The sequence below is a fragment of the Lycorma delicatula genome, chromosome 8 (assembly GCF_047948215.1).
Source record: "Lycorma delicatula isolate Av1 chromosome 8, ASM4794821v1, whole genome shotgun sequence".
Taxonomy (NCBI): domain Eukaryota; kingdom Metazoa; phylum Arthropoda; class Insecta; order Hemiptera; family Fulgoridae; genus Lycorma; species Lycorma delicatula.
The window spans coordinates 130,774,413-130,791,837 of NC_134462.1; the positions used below are offsets into that span (position 1 = coordinate 130,774,413).

General features: G+C 28.8%; 1 protein-coding gene across 9 annotated transcripts in view; it reads left to right on the forward strand.

The window, feature by feature from the left end:
• Positions 1–17,425, forward strand: part of LOC142328912 (disco-interacting protein 2 homolog B-A-like) — a 164,667-nt gene that overhangs the window by 71,263 nt on the left and 75,979 nt on the right. The window lies entirely within an intron of this gene.

Genomic DNA, 17,425 nt, shown 5'->3' on the forward strand with positions numbered 1-17,425 from the left:
TCATTCTAAATAATTGAAACTTGATCAGAACTTGGATTGTTCATAATTTTAACTTTACCAAGTAGTTGTTGCAAGGAGTTTCCATGTGCATGCAATCATTTTACATACATGCAAAATTTTGGTACTTATGTTTTAAATTATGTATGGATATATTTAAGTTCTTAGGAAATTGTGGAACCTGGTATATGAGCTTACCGATTTTGCTGCATTCAAATTGTATAATTCTGGTGATAAGAAACAATTTTTAAAATGTGCTTATATCAAAGCCATAAATACAGTTAAATATGATTGGAAATTTCCTAACTAATAATTTACTATTCAATGAAGAGAAAAATCTGTCATCGTGACTATATAAATGTGGTCTTACATTATTTCCAAATTGACTTTGGTCTAAAGCATCTTACCTATTAGATCAAGAATAAGCAATTTACTGAAGATTTTCTACCTAGACTTTGCTACCTTAGCATTTTCTATGGTTTTTTGAACAGTCATTCAGTTACAGACTCTTACTGTAGGGACATTATGTAATTATGAGTGCGTTTTGCTTGTTTAGAAAAAGGTTATAAGAATTATGAGCACTGTTTAATGAATTGGTTATAGTTAAAATCTACAGTCTGTATATCTATTTTGCAACACAATATGTCAGTTAAGGCAAACTTGAATTCTCTTAAAACAGAAAATCAAGTCCAAAATTACAACAAAAGAAAAAATGGTATACATGTTTCTTGTTTTAAAAGCAAGACAAAGTTTTCCTGGCCTAGCAATCAAGATGTTAATTTGGTACCAAGCAGAATTGCTGTACTAGAAAAATTTAGAAAATTGATGTAAAAAAATTGATTAAAAACAATCATTGACCTGACAAAAATCATGTAAAGTCTGTGATTTGACAAGAAACCCATATTTTCAGGTAGTTTAATAGTGGTATTACATGTAAAACTACTTTTTCACCACGTTCACTTGAGGATGTTATTTTATCTTAGGTTAGGATGAAGGAGACTTTTTTCTAGGAACCAACACTTATCTATATAAATAAAAATGTAAATGTTCATTTGCTCAAAATGTTAAATCTCCGAAAGTTCTTCACCCATTGCTTTGAAATTTTGAACAACATTGCATTCAACTATTCATGTGTTTTTATATACCTACTATTTATGTACTTAAGATGTCATACCTGTGACAGGTAAAAAACATTTTTTTAAAAAAATAGCGCTATCTGTTGGCAACAGATGTTATACTAAGTATTTTACGATTTCATTTCAATTTTTCCAATGTGTATGTCCGTTATAGACTAAAAAACTACTGGACCGATTTACGCACTGCGAAAAATCGTAAAAGGGAAAGAGGGGGAATGAGGGAAAGGGGATATGGTAATAATGAAAAATAGGTAAGAGAAATGGAAAGGGGTAAAAGGAAGAAAGGTTACATTTTGATAAGTTCCATAATGTTCATTTTGTTAATGTTGTATAAAACTTTCAATTGTGTTCATTTAATCTACATATATACTCAAAAATAGAGAAAGCGAAACATTACCGGGTCTGTTAGTTTCAAATGCAAATATATCCTTATTTAATATTTTTATTTGTTATAGACAAATATTTTTTTAGTTCACAATTTTGTATATTTCACAATTAGTAGATCGAAGAATAAAAGTACAAGGAATTCATTTAAATTCCAAATTTATCCCTAATATTAACAAGTTTTAATGCAACCAGTAATGTTATAACACAATGAAAAATTCTATTTAGTTAAACTGTAGTAAAATAACTTTGTCTCACTGGTACGTCAAAGGGAGGATTTTCGGTTTTAGTTAACCTAGTTAAACTTACCCAAAAACCCAGTTTTTTTGCCTCAAACTCTGATTCCTGCGAACAGAACCGCCTAAAAGTTAATAGGGGTTTATTTGTAATAGGTTTACATCATCCTACCAAGTTTCATCAAAATCAGTTAAAAATTGCGCCCAGTAGAACAAAAAAAATCTGAAAATGTACAAAGATCCTCATTTTTTGGTGTAACTCCGGTTCCTGTGAACAGGAACATTTAGGAACATAAGGAATATGAAAGGTTTTCTACCTAACTCTAATTTTTGAGTAATTTTAATTACTCGTGTTACATTGTCTATTATATGAATATTTATCAGTTAATAACTACCATGAAGTACTCCGTACAATAATAAAAGTAGTACAGCGTAATTGCTCCCACACTTGGTGGCAGAAAATGCATAAAATTAATGTTGGTAATTTTTAATAATTTACTAAGCATTTGGCACCATTGGTATTAACACAATTATGTAAATTAAATTTACACTTACCAACAATTTAAAAAGTGTAAATCCTAGTACTTTCAGAGCTGTTACCCCATCTAAAGGAATTTTCTAATAGATGTTAATTTAGATTCAAATCAATAATCGTTTTTAAATTAAACTGTTATGTCCATAATAGTCGGTTGTCAGGAATAAAATTAATTTGTATGTCAGTAAGATAGTAACATCATGTTTGTAAGATGAAAGTAGAAATAGAAAATAGAATCATTTCATAATAGTCACAAGCATCTTACAAACATGACGTTACTGTCTTATTGATGTACAAATTAATTTTATTCTTGATGACCGACTATTATGAGCATAACCGTTTAATTTAAAAACTGTTATTGATTTGAATTTAAATTAACATCTTTTAGAAAATCCCTGAAGATGGAATAACAGTTCCGAAAGTACTAGAATTTACACTTTTTAAATTCTTGGTAGGTGGAAATTTAATTTATACAGTTTTTAATAAATTACCAACTAAAAGTCTCTTTCTACTAATTTATAAAAATAAAGTAAAACTATTTTCTTTTACAAAAAACATTACTCTGTCATTAAATTTTTAAATAATACTTCATTCATAGTGTTCTGCCATTAGGGCAGGTCCTGTCATGGCTGCTGATCTGCAGTGTTGTTCTATCCTATGCTAACCTTGTTTCTGCATACTTTCCCTTTTCCATAATCCCATCCATTATTTAAAATCTCTTTCTTTCCTTCCATTCACTGAGCCTTTTATTGCATCCACTAATAAACACCTTTTCATACAATGTCCTAGCCAGTAAAAGTGGAATCCACTTTTAATAATCATTTCACTGTAACACGACAAATGAAATATATTAACTGTAACTTGCAAATTTTATGTCTAGATAATGTATGTAAATTTAATGTCTGGATGTATTCCATATGAATACAAACAAGTTATGTTTGTATTTATATAATTAATTATGTTCGAGTATGATAAGTGATATTCTATACATATATAAAAAGGACTACATTTTAACAGGCATGAACAAAATATTGTACTTGTTTTAAAGTCAAAATTTATAAAATGTAACTCAGGTGAACAACTATAATTTAAAACATGTACTTAAAAATGTTGCTATCTTTTAAATTACTACTGTTATAGCCCATCCAAAGATGAAGGTTTTTATAAGTCAGGTTGATCTTAAGAGTTTTCAAGAAGCAGTTTATTATGGTGTACTGATGTACTTTATTGAATGCTGGTGCTGGATTAAAGGTTGAATTTCAGGATATGAATTATGAAGCTGTGTACAAAAACCTAAAACAGCTTCTCACAAATACAAAGTCAATATTCTTTTAGGTTGAATACAAAAATTATTAAACTCTTTTAGATGTAAGTCAAGATATTTTCTGAAATCCGGAAGAATATTAATTCTAATATCTAATTGGAAGAAGAAAAGCAGCCAGAGAGAACTATATAAGATAGTTTGTATTTAGCTATTGGATGGAATTAATTAGTATGGCTGCACCCAGTTTGTCCTTTAGCCCAACAATGGAGGTTCGATAGACACCAGATAGGAAAAAATGTCTACTTTTATTTTACATTTTACAAATGTAAAATAAAAGTACTAAATCTCCAAAAATAAATAATTGTTAAAATTGATTGATGAGATTGTTCTTTTATCAGAAACGAAAAATGAATAAAAAAATTCTGAATGATTGGTTTCATTACTTGAAAAGAAATTCAACTTGAAAATGAACTTAGGCAAAGGTTATGAACTGTGGCATAAAGAGAGATAATGGAAAATTAAATAATAAGATAAAGTAACATAACATACATAAAATTTGTCTATCTAATGTCTGTATAATAATTAAAAATAATGTTTCCTAAGTAATTTTTTCGTATTTATTAATTCAATAAAGTTATTGTTACAAAAATTATACCTTACAACTAGTGAGAGAGAGAGAGAGAGAGAGACTGTTTCTTTTAATTATTGTTTGTATTTTTAAAATTAATTTAATTTTTGTTTTGAATTTGTGTTTCATGTTGGATTAAATATTTTGTAAGTAGAAACTCAGTTAATAGAAACCCTGAACCTGTCGTAGGTCGTTTGGTTAACCTTTTAACTGTTATGTCCGTGTTTTTATGGATATGTGGTACTACTTAAAATATGAATTCAAAATTTTAATTTTATGCCGATCCATATTCCTACATAATTATGTGAACATATTCTACATTTAACATTGCTTTTTGGAAAGGGCAAGAACTACCTGAACAGTTTTAATGATAACATTCTTATTAAGAAATAATTCTACAGCTCTGTTTGCAGATCATCTTACAGTAGCTATTTTTTCACATTAATTTATTTTAAATTTATCTATTTTTAGTTGGAATTATGTTGACGTCTGCCTAAAAATTAAAAAAATTATTAAAAATATTTTAAAAAAACAAATAATTTAATCCAGAAAAATACATATTAGTCAACATTTACATACCAGTTAAAACTTTAAGAAAAGGGGTGTGTTATAGTAATTGTTTTTAGGAGGACAATTGCCTTCACTGACTACTCATTGGGTATACTTCTTTTCAACACACAATATAAACCAGTAAAATAATGATTCAAAACCAAGGTATATGTTGATCAACACCTAGACATTATAAATGCCCAAGTACACTGTAAGTGGGTTGAATGTGTATAGATTTATTTTTTATTAATATTTATTAATGTTACTGCATTTAACAAAATATGTTTAAGGCAGTCTAATTTTTTCTTATTTAAGTTATAAGAAAAATATGATGCGATTATCATTAATAACTAAAGATAAACCAATGTCAGCTGCGGATACTGCAGTCTGGTGGGTGGAATATGTACTAAGACATAAAGGTGCTTCACATCTGAAGCCGGCTGCATTAGACTTTACTTGGTACCAGTACTACACGATGAATATTTTTGCTATCTTAGTGTTCATCATTTTGATGACTTTATTGTCAGTTTATTATGTTTCAATTATTGTGATTCGGAGTTTATTTTCAAGAAAAATTAACACTAAGAAAATTAAAAAAACTAAAATGAAGAGATTTCTTTCAAAAGTATTGCAATGTAAGCGGAAATATTTTTCAAAAATTTATTGCTTATCTCATCAATGACAGGAGACGAGTTATTCTTAAGAGATTTAATAAAGTTTAAAATTTCTATTACTTTCATGGGAGATAGAAAAAAGGAGTATGGAAAATTTATTTCCATAACAGGGTATGGATTAGTGGAGGGTGCTGGATTATTAAGATTTTCATTTAATTTTTCTGTGTATCTTTTACCTACGTGTGCAAAATGGGTGTTTAAAATATTGGGATCTATAGTAGGTTTTGATCTTCAGTTACTTCCAGTTCATTGCATCTTTTCAAGATTGCTTTATAACCGGTACCCACCTCGTTCTTTTGATCGTTCAAACATAATAATTTTTCATTGTCTGCGCTTTTTATGCTTTTCTATAAGTCCTCTTCTGGAAAGAATCCCTTTGTTGTTCCTTCTAGATTCTTCCTTTTTTATTTCCTCTCTCTTATTTCTGGAAGCTTCTCTAACTGTTAAATTATTTAAAAGTATTTGGTATCAATATTACAAATGTCATGATATCAGTATCCACTGTTTTTGTAATACAGGAAGTGCTTTATTTATGTTTATTTCAAATTGTCAATTTATATACCATAATGATTATTGTGTGTGTACCTAATATACTCAGTACATCATTTGTTTGCTTAAATTTCTATTTAAACTATTATTTTCGTGTATTTTTGAAAAATTATCTTTTTTAAAAGATTGCAAAAGATAACTTTCCTGGTTTTTCACTTGACAGATTTTTCTCAAAATCTCAAATCAATAGGTTTTAAAATATTAATGACCTAATTACGCAGTAACTCTATAAATGCAAATATTAGAATGTTAGTAAAAACAAACTTCGGTTTAATATAATCTCTGTGATCCATGATGGTTTTATCTTAAAAATCATGGACAAAATTAAAAAGTGGAGAGGTAGTTTTCAATATTTTTAATTTCTGGCTTTGTATAATAGTTGAAGAAGATTGAGGTTTAATAAGATGAAAATGCTTTGTAAAGTTATTCAGAATTCCAAAGTTTTAAGTCAGTCTGCAGATATTTCTGAACAGTTTTTGCCTTGTACCTCAAAAAAACTTATAAAAAATTTTGAAAAAATTTAAACTATAGGAAGATGAAACAAAAAACAAAAACCATTTTAATTTTAAGAGGTGGGACTTGATTTTTTGTTTTTGAAAATTGTTTTCATTATTTATACATTATAGAAAACAAATTTGATTATGCATTATATTTTGTAGATGAACAAAACTATATTGGTCTTTCATGACATTTTTTGAGGATTTTTTTTATAAGTATATTTTCTATAACTATAATTTCTATAATGAACAATATTAAAAAAATTAATTAGATAAAAAAATTACTGTTAAAGGAAAAACAAACCAATAAAAAGATTTAACACAATATTTAAAAAATGTGATTTTTATTTTATGTAATATAATTCTATCAATTATATTTCAAATACAGAATGGTTATATTTGTATGTATGTTTTGTTTATTATTATTATTATATTTCATGATCACATAGGATTACTTCAGTCAGTCTATTATCCAAGTCCCTTTGATGGGACTGTTTGGGCCTTGTGGTCCTCCCAGTCCTTTATCATACGTGCCGATCTTTGTAGTGTCCTTTTCTAGTGTTGAAAATGTTTGAGTTATTTTTTTCTTGTGAGTGTAAAGTTAGTGCTTTTGTTCTTGATTTTCTTATTTAATTTTATGTTACAAAAATAAAATAACAACCTGTATATTCTGGGGTGTCTTCTGGTGTAAGGCCGATTTCCTTCAGATACTCTTTTCTCTGATCCATCTGCATCCTGCCTTAGTGTTTTTCGAATTGAGATTGTACTGTAAAAACTGTTTCAGAAATCTTGATTCTTGCATCCTTGAGATATGTCCAAAGAATCCTAGTCTCCTCTTGTGGGTGGTATCAGTGATGCTTTCTAACTTTTTGTACACAACTTTGTTGGGCACAGTCCACCACTGCATGTCTTTCTGGTATTTTTATTGATGCAGATTGTTCCAATTCTTCTTCCAATTTTCTGGAGTCTTTCTGTCTGTTTGTTCAGGTGGATGAGTGTTTCTGCTGCATAAGTGACTTCTGGTTTTACAAGTGTATTTCAATGTCATATTTTTGCATTTATTGATAGGCATTTTTTATTGTAGATTTACCAGGTTAATCTTTGAGCTTTAGCTAGCTTGGTTCTTCTTATTTAGATTGAGGTTTTTTCGTTTAGATCGTTTGTTATTATTTCTCCTTGATATTTAAACTGGGTTACTATTTTGATTTTATTATCGTTTATGTTGACTTCTTTTAATTGTGTTAAGTGACATAATTGCTGTCTTTTGAAATGATATTTTGAGACCAATTTTATTTGGAATGTTTTGATATTCTAATATCTGTGATTTAGTTTTGTTGATGTCATTTGCTGCCGGTGCCAAGTCGTCAGGAAAACCAAGATAATTAATTTTGTTTTTTCAGCTTATTTTTACTTTGGGGGGCATTTTTTGAGCTATTTCCTCGTTACCACTTCTGGAACACGGTTGAGTAATAGCAATGATAGCCCATCGCCTTGGCTTTGATCTCAAATGGTTTCGAGAGCTCGCCTCTGAATTTTACCTTCAACTTAGTGTTTGTGAGGGTCAGTTTAGTCATGTTTATTAATTTGGTATGTGTTATTGGTATGTATAATTTGCTATGTTTATTACTTTGCTATGTCCGAGGTGTCTTAGAATTTTTAGTAGGAATTCTCTGTGGATGCAGTTATAAGCTTTCTTGCAATCTACAAATGTCATCACCATGTCTGTTTCTTTTCCTATTGTAATCCATTATTAGCTTGAAATTCATGATCTGGTCTGGATAGCTTTTCCAGAGATTGAAACCTCGCTGGTATTCTCCTAGTTCTTTCTTGAGTTGTGAACTGATCCTGTTGAGGATGATTCGAAAGAATTTTGTATGTTGCGTCTAGGAGTGAGATTCTGCTGTAATTAATAGGATCTGTATGTCATTTGTGTAGCAGATGAATTAGAGCTGTCATACAGTGTTCTGGTAGTTCTGATTGATCCAGATGTTGACAAGCTAAGGAAAATTTTTGCTGATCTTCCTGCATGTCTCCAGATCTCTACAAAAGTCTCATCTAACACAGTGCTTGGTGGACTTCTTTTATTGCGGGAGGATTTATGTTTTCTGGTGGTGTTATTGGGGTGAAATTTAGGTGTTCAGTCGGTTCTTCAATTTTTTTTTTTGTCTTCAGTCATTTGACTGGTTTGATGCAGCTCTCCAAGATTTCCTATCTAGTGCTAGTCGTTTCATTTCAGTATACCCTCTACATCCTACATCCCTAACAATTTGTTTTACATATTCCAAACGTGGCCTGCCTACACAATTTTTTCCTTCTACCTGTCCTTCCAATATTAAAGCGACTATTCCAGGATGCCTTAGTATGTGGCCTATAAGTCTGTCTCTTGTTTTAACTATATTTTTCCAAATGCTTCTTTCTTCATCTATTTGCCGCAATACCTCTTCATTTGTCACTTTATCCACCCATCTGATTTTTAACATTCTCCTATAGCACCATATTTCAAAAGCTTCTAATCTTTTCTTCTCAGATACTCCGATTGTCCAAGATTCACTTCCATATAATGTGACACTCCAAACATATACTTAAAAAAATTTTTTCATGACATTTAAATTAATTTTTGATGTAAACAAATTATATTTCTGACTAAAGGCTAGTTTCGCTTGTGCTAATCGGCATTTAAATCGCTCCTGCTTTGTCCATGTTTAGTAATTCTACTTCCCAAATAACAAAATTCTTCTACCTCCATAATCTTTTCTCCTCCTATTTTCACATTCATTGGTCCATCTTTGTTATTTCTAATACATTTCATTACTTTTGTTTTGTACTTGTTTATTTTCATGCGATAGTTCTTGCACAGGACTTCATCTATGCCATTCATAGTTTCTTCTAAATCCTTTTTACCGTCGGCTAGAATTACTATATCATCAGCAAATCGTAGCATCTTTATCTTTTCACCTTGTACTGTTACTCCGAATCTAAATTGTTCTTTAACATCATTAACTGCTAGTTCCATGTAAAGATTAAAAAGTAACGGGGTGAGGGAACATCCTTGTCGGACTCTCTTTCTTATTATGGCTTCTTTATTATGTTCTTCAATTGTTACTGTTGCTGTTTGGTCTGTACATGTTAGCAATTGTTCTTCTATCTCTGTATTTGAACCCTAATTTTTTTTAAATGCTGAACATTTTATTCCAATCTACGTTATCGAATGCCTTTTCTAGGTCTATAAACGCCAATTATGTCAATTTGTTTTTCTTTAATCTTCCTTCTACTATTAATCTGAGGCCTAAAATTGCTTCCCTTGTCCCTATACTTTTCCTGAAACCAAATTGGTCTTCTCCTAACACTTCTTCCATCTCCTCTCAATTCTTCTGTATAGAATTCTAGTTAAGATTTTTGATGCATGACTAGTTAAACTAATTGTTCTGTATTCTTCTGATTTATCTGCTCCTGCTTTCTTTGGTATCATGACACTTTTTTTGAAGTCTGACGGACTTCCCCTTTTTCATAAATATTATACACCAGCTTGTATAGTCTATCAATCGCTTCCTCACCTGCACTGCGCAGTAATTCTACAGGTATTCTGTCTATTCCAGGAGCCTTTCTGCCATTTAAATCTTTTAATGCTCTCTTAAATTCAGATCTCAGTATTGTTTCTCCCATTTCATCCTCCTCAACTTCCTCTTCTTCCTCTATAACACCATTTTCTAATTCATTTCCTCCGTATAACTTTTCAATATATTCCACCCATCTATCGACTTTACCTTTCGTATTATATATTGGTGTACCATCTTTGTTTAACACATTATTAGATTTTAATTTATGTACCCCAAAATTTTCCTTAACTTTCCTGGATGCTCAGTCTATTTTACCAATGTTCATTTCTCTTTTCACTTCTGAACACTTTTCTTTAATCCATTCTTCTTTCTCTAGTTTGCACTTCCTGTTTATAGCATTTCTAAATTGCCGATAGTTCCTTTTACTTTCTTCATCACTAGCATTCTTAAATTTTCTACGTTCATCCATCAGCTGCAATATATTGTCTGAAACCCAAGGTTTTCTACCAGTTCTCTTTGTTCCCCGTAAGTTCGCTTCTGCTGATTTAATACTTTCCTTTTTAACATTCTCCCATTCTTCTTCTACATTTTCTACCTTATCTTTTTTACTCAGACCTTCACAATTTAGGAGTTTGAAATATTTAGCTAGGATTTCCGTGTTGCCTTTATTGTTATGGGCCAGTTTACTGCTTCATTTTTTATTAGCATGGTTGGGATTCACATTTTTTGAGGCAATTTTTGAAGGTTTGTAATAGTCTCTCAACTGAGAGATTCTTCTGTTGACTAAAGTGTATCTTTATGGTGTGGTCTTTTTATTCTCCTTGGTTCAGGTGTAAGTTTATGTATGTTTTGTTTAAATAAGTTAAATTTTTTCTTTGTTATACTGAATATTTGGAATATGAGCAGAATATTGTTCTGTACACACACACACATATATATATATATATATATATATACACACACACACACACACACCGCTCGCACTTCTGGAGTTTTGGTGTGTGTAATCTTCACACGAATAACTAACTAATAAGAGATTTCTAGATATTTTGAAAGTCAACCTTAAAAGGGATGAAAACTATAAATGAAAAATAGATATTATATGTTGCTGTAATATTTTCCCTCTTCAGCATTTATAAATATATCTACTTTTAGCAAACATATAATAAATGTTTGCTAGTATTGAATATTAAAAACTTGATATAAAAATTGTGTAAAAGAATTAATATTTAAATATTAAATATTTTTATTAATTGATATTAATATAATTTTTTCTTGGCCAGGCATGGCACTTTTTCATACACTACCAAGTTTCACCGAGCTGATATTTATATACAGTTAAAATATTTACACGAATATTTTAACTATTTATTTTTTATATAACAATACTATATTATATTATTTCTTTTACGTATCCAAAGGGGTTCATTATAAGGAAATAATTTTCTTAAATCTATTTTCCATGACATTTTTAAAATTATACATCAATAAATTATGTATATTTGAATGTTAAAATACCATCAAAACTTGAAATGTTTATTTAAATGTTTATTTCTTATTTATGCTATAAATATGCGATATAACTAATAAGTTTCTTAAGTCTATATTAATTAAGATGTACAAATAGAGCAATAAATAACCTTTGTTACCTTTTTTAAAAATAAAGTTTACCTTTACTCTTCTGTATTCAGTATAAATGATAATATTCGTATAGCCACAATTGTGCCAATAAAGCACCCAATGTGTGGCAATATGCTCGATCTTTCACCCTTTTTTCTTCTGCTCCTGTTTGCATCTTCAGTTTTCGCATCAGGGTGAAAGTGGACTTTATGACAGACGTTTCTTGCTTCACAAACGTCGTCCTTTTGGTTTGTATTTTTTTTTAATATCGATGTAGGCATAATGTAATGATGTAGGTATAATTGATTATATTTTTAAAAGAAAATTAAAAATTTATTAAAAAATTTTGCCACAAAAAACTGATAATTTTGATTAATTTGAAATGACATTTATACTGTTAATTTAGTTAATGAATTTACTAAAGAATTATGTATTAAATTTGTTTTCCATTTCCATAATAACACAAATGAATCAATATCTTAACAATGTAAATAATTTTGTCGTGCAAATATATTGTTTATACCAGGGGTGGCCAACTTTTCTGTATATAAGATCGACTTTTTATCTTAAAAGTGTGTCGCGAGCGAAGAAAGGGGGAAGAAGGGGTGTGAAATGCATACTATGTTTATACACTGTGTTTCAGTATAAGGTGCATTCCAGCGAGGTACGGGGGTAGATAAGTAAAATATATTATTTTTTAATTCGCTTATTAAGTTTTCGAGATATAGGCTCACGAAGAAAATAAATTTCCAGACCCGACTTTTGATAGCAGCATTCCGTACATGCGGTACCTAAAAAATTCGATTTTCCGACGGTTTTTCAAGATAGATTTTTACTAATTTAAAAAGCAATTTAATTTTTTTTTTATCGACTGCAATGTTTAAGTTGTTGTACTATTTGTTCGTAAATATGAAAAAGTTTTAATAAAAATGCACATTATGGGTGATAATTTGATTGCAGTATTTCACTTTATTTTTTGTTGGGCCAGGAAAATTTATAATGAAAGAATAATATGACTTACTAATAATCTATCAATAGCTCGCCGAGTACACCTCGTACTGAAATATAGATATACGGCTTATCTATCTACGTAAAAAACAACAACAACAATAATTATTTAAAGGGCCAAAAAACTCACGTCCAGGGGAATTAAAAGAACATGGATAATTATTAACAATATTTATTCATTCAAAGTAGCTATAGATAAATACAGATTTAGAATTTAATTTGTTGCCTTAACATTAATGGGAAGACTGAGTTTGCATGTCTCTAACCAAGGAATCATAATTAGGTGTATATCCTTACAAAGATAATAATAATAATAATAATGAGTCTTCAGTACGGGAATCGGTCAAGACAGAACGTTGTTTAGCCTTCGTTAGCTTCAAGTATGAAAATGCCGATTCGCATAGCTATCTAGATCCGAAACAAGAATAGATATATATTCGCTACATTTGGTGATACTGGGATATTTTTCTCGGTTGACATATTTCCAAAAATCTTCTTCAAATTTTCTGGCTTGTAAGATTAAGTCGGTTTATAAAATTATAATTTAATGTTCTAATGCCCTTTGATCCATATGAAATATGGCTGATTTTTTTTGCTAATGCGTTTCACACTTAAATCTTTTTTAAAAGGAAAAGATATAAATTCCACAATTTCTTTAATTTTTTCAAAATCTTAGAATTTTACCTCAAAATCTTCAATTACTTTTTGGATTTCCGCGACGTATTTGTCGATATTATTTTTTTTACATAATTCTGCATCATTTAGGAGGCTTATACAATTTTAGTTTATATTGTATCGATTCAGATCCTAAATTAAAAGAATGAGGGCAAAATGTTATTTTCTTTTATGCATCGTAAAAAAATTCCTTATTTATTTATTAAAACAGCTGACATATTTAAAAAATTATCATTTCACGTATATTATCACTTTCTAAATCTAAGCGAGGTGTAATTTTCAGCCACAAAAAATTGTGGACGTGGGTAGATCCTCTCATTTGGAATTCAATTCTTGTATAAAAGTCATTTACAAATTGAACTTGACAAAAATTGAATTTCTTCGTTCAAGAGTCTCATTGAACAAACATTGCTTTTTTATTGAAAATATTTTAGGGTACGTTACATTTTTAACAAGTGTGTATTTGTTCATACTGTCCAGGTACATTACTTTGTCCAAATTTAATATCTTATCAAAACTGCATAAATTTGGGGCGGTATATTTTAGCTGATGAAAAGGTTAAGAATAATATGGAATTTCTTAATTGAATGTTGAAAAAAGAATATATTTCTTCTGTTCACATTATGCTGGACTGCTCGTTGTGCTCTCTGTTAAAGCCATTGTTGGCTTATATATATATATATATATATATATTGGCATATATATATATATATATATATTGGCATATATATATATAATATTAAAGTGCTTTCAGGCATAAGCCGAACATCAGTAATGTTTAAATTTTTCATTTTTTATGCAATAGATATGATACGTTAAAATTTATAGATTAAAAAAAATTATTTTTTTAAATTTAAAACATGATACTAAAATTCCTTTAACTTTTTTTGAGCACAGTACTTTAACTGCTGACTCCTTAACTCCTTTTTTTGAGTATAGTACTGTATTAACATAAAGATAATATTAGAATTTCCTTTAATATACTAACGTTTTAAATTTTTAAATGAAAATTTTGTTTAACTTTTTGTTTAAATTTTGTATCATTTAAATCTAAAATAATAAAATTTAAAAAGAAAACATTACTGAAGATGAAGATGGGCTTATGCCTGAAAGCGCTGTAATGAAAAAAAAGTAAGGTAAGAATGTTCTTTGATTCTGTACTTTGTGTAGTGGCTGAATAAATTTATATTATATAATTAGCTAGATTTTACATACAGTGGAGATATGGACTTTAAAAAATTTCATTTAAACAAATTAATATGTATATATATATATATATATATTAATTTGTTTAAATGAAATTTTTTAAATATATATATAATATTATTATTATTTTTAAATATATTATAAATATATAAATATATATATATATATATATATATTTATAAATAATCTGACTGTCAGAATACCAAATTTACAAGTAAAAGATAAACTAGGTCATTATAATTTCTTTCTCATTGTAGACACATAAAGCAAAGTCTAATCGATTATAATTACTTTTCCTTAGTTATAATGCTTGTGTGTGTGTGTGTGTGTGTGTGTGTGTGTGTGTGTGTGTGTGTGTGTGTGTGTGTGTGTGTGTGTGCGCGCGCGCAGTTTATTGATTCATTGTTATTCTTTTTGTTTTGTAAATATAATTATAGATTGGGCAAAAAGAGGAGGCCTTTAGTGCCTCTTTTTTCCAAAAGAACTAAAATTCTTTCGTTTATAAAAACAGTTTTATAATTTTTTACATCATAATCTTAAAAATGTTTTTCATTATATAAAACTTTACAATTTGATTTTAAATTACTTAAAGGGACTAATATAAAGAGAATTCATTTTTTAATCATTAGGGATCCACGATTACATTTTCAAAAAAAAATTGTTTTCTGGCAAATATGATTTATTTTAAGAAAAATCATGTGGATTTAGTTAATAAAATGCATGTAACCTCCTTTTTTTAATTCAAAAAGATTAATTATAATCAAAAAAAGGTATGCGCATCTCTTTAGTAATACTGAAGATTTATTTCTACTGAAGTAGTAGTTGTCTGGTGTGTGTATGTATACTTAAAAAATTTTCCTTTTTTTAAAATTAATACTGTTCTTTTGCACCCGTTTTTAATAAATTTGTTTTTTCAGACGAGTAGTTTGTTATCATGTGACTAAAGTGGTTGTAATTTGTACATTGTAGTTTTTTGCTTTATTCCTCTAAATAAACACCATGTTGCTGGCAGACAGGATGCTTTTTTATTTTATATCGCTGACAGTTATAGAAAAGTGTAAAAATTATGTTTAAGTAAAAATTCTCAACTTGCTATAGAGTCAAAAAAGTAAGTCAAATTGTGTGGGATAGCGGTTAAAACGTTTCAACTGAATTAAATAAAAAGTATTTGCGAGAAAGTTAGGGAATGCTATAACAGAATTTTTTTTATCTGTTGTATGAAGTTAAAGATCGTTAATAGTAATTTATAGAAAATTGTATATTTTATCACTAATATTTTCATTATTATTGCTAATAATAATAATAATAATAAATTATGTTAATAATATATTATTAATGTTTGGTTAAAATCTTCAGTTCTTGAAGATCTTAATCAAAATTACTGTAAAGGAGAAGCCACTGATTTAACCAGTGACCCTAGTGTAAAGATGTAGTTTTGTGAAAAGTAGTCTCGCTTGTTTTGTATTGAACTTAACAAATTGTACTGTACAATAAAACCGAGCTAACAAAATGGAATCAAGAGTTCCATCCTAGTAAAGACAATTACTTTTACACGGATTTGAATGCTAGATAGTCGATACCGATGTTTTTTGGTGCCTGGGTTTTAATTAACCACACATCTCAAAACCGTTGACCTGAGGATGTACAAGACTACAGGAAGATGATGTATATGAATTTAAATGAATCGTACATTCATTTCATACATATCATCCTCCGAAGTAATACCTTACAGTGATTCCAGAGGCTAAACAGAAAAAAAATCAGTACAGTTGAAGTTAGAAGCATTACTAAGACAGTTGTATCATGAGTAGGTGTAGAGCGTGTTTGTTTCCTGCGGAAGGGTGCACAATAACCGAGATCATCTCGGTCTGTGCGAGTGACTAGTGTTTTATCGATTGTTTTACAACTCATTTTCTGTAAAACAAAATGGCACCAACCATTAGAAATTCAGAATTATCACTTAAGCAGTTAAATAGAAAATTTTGTTCTGTATACTGCAGCCGTCCCTAAAATTTAATGAGATCACTTTTTACTTTTCAAATTATAAAGGTTTCTTTCTTGGCTACCATATATATATGTTTTCTGCATATTAGTAAGGAAACTTCCTGCTAAATATTAAACAAAAAATTTAAAAAAAACATTCAGTTATAATTGTTCTACAAAATGGTAAAATGCTTAAAAGTCAAGTAAAAACTGGATCTCACTTTGGTAGCCCGATTAAACTCTTACAAAAAATTAATTATGGTATTTACCATGTACAAAGTTATTAAAAAATATGCAGTTTTTACACATATACATACTAAAATATTTAAATTACAGACAGTCTAAATTAAAAAAAGAAAAGAAGCTAAATGTTTATCAGAGATAATAAATACACTATTTAGGCACTAACTGAAAGGATTTTCCTTAAAACCGGTACCGTAAATTATTATATTATCCGTAACCGGTTTGGGAAGCAGATGCGTCATATTCTTAAAAGATTTTTACGGTTTCATATTTATGTTTTCTGTTTTAAAAATGAATAATTTCTATAAATTATCGTTATAAAATTTGAATTACAATCTGTTATAGAGTGTTGTGTACACCTATCGATCAGATTTATACATTTCACATTTGAGCTATGTAAATGCTTTTCGTTTCACATAACATTTTGAAATTCTAGCGTTTGACTTAATGCATTTGAATAGGTACCCTCCACCTTAAAACTTAAAACTGTTGTTAAATGAACGAATGAATTTTCTCAGATATGAATAACAAATGCGCTTTGTAATCGTCTCAAAAATTCTATATATTTAAATTAAACTTTGAAAAAATAAAAATGAAACTGTTTCTTATAAAATTTGTTATACGTAACAGTTTAATTTAAACAATTTAATTATTTAAAATAATAAATAATTTCATTTATTAAAT